We start from the raw sequence: 1,627 nt of genomic DNA, 5'->3' as shown, positions 1-1,627 counted from the left end.
CATTTGTTTGCACACCAGCACCATTGTATCCAGCACTATTCCTATTAACCTCAGTTTTGGAAGCAGCGGGGGAGGGGGCTCCCTGTGGCTCACTTGAATTCACCTCCCCTTGTTAATATGTCATGATTGGGCGACAGATGCTTCTTATGGGTGGGAAGTATAGAGTGGGGGAGTTGGGAGGCATGGGGATTGTTCATTTTGCTCCGCAGATGGTGCGCACTGGAGGCGTGCGGCTTCCGCAGGCTCGAGCCGGATGGATGGGCATGGGGGAGGCGCTCTGACTGCGGCTGCGCGGAATCATGCTCCTGGCCGCCTGCACGTCAGTTGCCCCCGCAGGGCATTGCCAGCAGTGCCGTATCCAGTGGTGCAACAGTGAATACCTCTCCGGCTATTCGCTCAGCCATGCTGCACCGGAGAACATGCATGCAGACGCGGATTACTGCGCAGCATTGCGGGCCTACTCTCAGTGTACCAGAAAGACTGCCAAAGCCTGTTGGGGGGAACTGGTGTACCACTCGACTGTCTTTCGCAACCGCAAACTCTTCCCACAGCACAACTGCTCCAGCGATGGCCCCACCTTGGCAGCCAGAACCCGGGACCCTGTGGGCCCTTCACGCACAGAGGCCTGCAACTATGTGACCAGGGCGAACATTCAGAGGCGCTTTGCCCACTGCGGATTGATTGGGGACCCTCATCTGAGGACATTCAAGGATGAGTTTCAGACTTGTAAAGTGCAAGGGGCCTGGCCTCTTATTGACAATGAGTACCTCTCCTTGCAAGTCACGAATGTCGCTGTCGCACCCGGGTCCAGTGCAACAGCCACCAACAAGGTAACTGACTGTGTGTAGTAGAGAAGCAAGGCTTGCCTCATCTACACCAACTAGATCATGGCCTTTCCTTCAGTATTCCAACCTGACCATCTCATGGCTCCTCTTCGAGCCCCTTTTACCTCCACAGGTTCCTGTTGTGCCCCCCTTGCTGCTCCTTTGCTTCTGTTGGAGGGTTTGTCCCACTACTATGCCCATCTACCACATCAGCTGCCTCCGATGTCTCACACAGGGATCTTCTCAAGTGACTCCTACAGACAATCCCTCCGTGTCTGTCAAAACACCCAGCCTGCCTTTCCTCCTAGAAGCAACCCGACAGCATATCAAAATGAACAGACTAACGCAAGGAACGATACCAGCATTTAGTACTATTTTTATAGCGCAAAATGCCCCATAGTATCCAAAATGGACTTAGGGATGCATTCTGCGTTAAGAAAATAGAGATAAATTCAACAGAACATGAGAAGCAGTAGCCACGCGGGGTCTAGACTTATGCTCTTGGGTAGGAATTTTTTTGTTAAAATACGATCAATTACAAGAACGTTCGTAATTTTTGGTAATTTTGCATCACAAGAGTAACACTAAATTACTGCTATTACTCCAGAGTAATTAAGATGTTGCCAAGGCTTATTTGTTACTTTTTCACCCCACAGATTCTCATCCTGATCGTCTGCAGTTTGTCACCACAAACACACCTCCCAGCAGACCTGACAGTAGGCTGTTGCATATAACAGACTGCCGGTTATTAATGCCAGATCATCCTAGCCTCTCCTACAGTTCATCAGACATCTCTTGTTTTT

At 50.8% G+C, this 1,627-nt stretch overlaps 1 pseudogene; it reads left to right on the top strand.

Annotated features, from left to right (window-relative positions):
- Nucleotides 1–299: 299 nt before the first annotated feature.
- LOC147728653 (repulsive guidance molecule B pseudogene) lies at nucleotides 300–848 on the top strand (annotated as a pseudogene).
- Nucleotides 849–1,627: the final 779 nt, after the last annotated feature.

This window comes from Lissotriton vulgaris, chromosome 3_1, assembly GCF_964263255.1.
Source record: "Lissotriton vulgaris chromosome 3_1, aLisVul1.2, whole genome shotgun sequence".
NCBI lineage: Eukaryota > Metazoa > Chordata > Amphibia > Caudata > Salamandridae > Lissotriton > Lissotriton vulgaris.
This window is presented reverse-complemented; position numbering and strand designations above follow the sequence as displayed.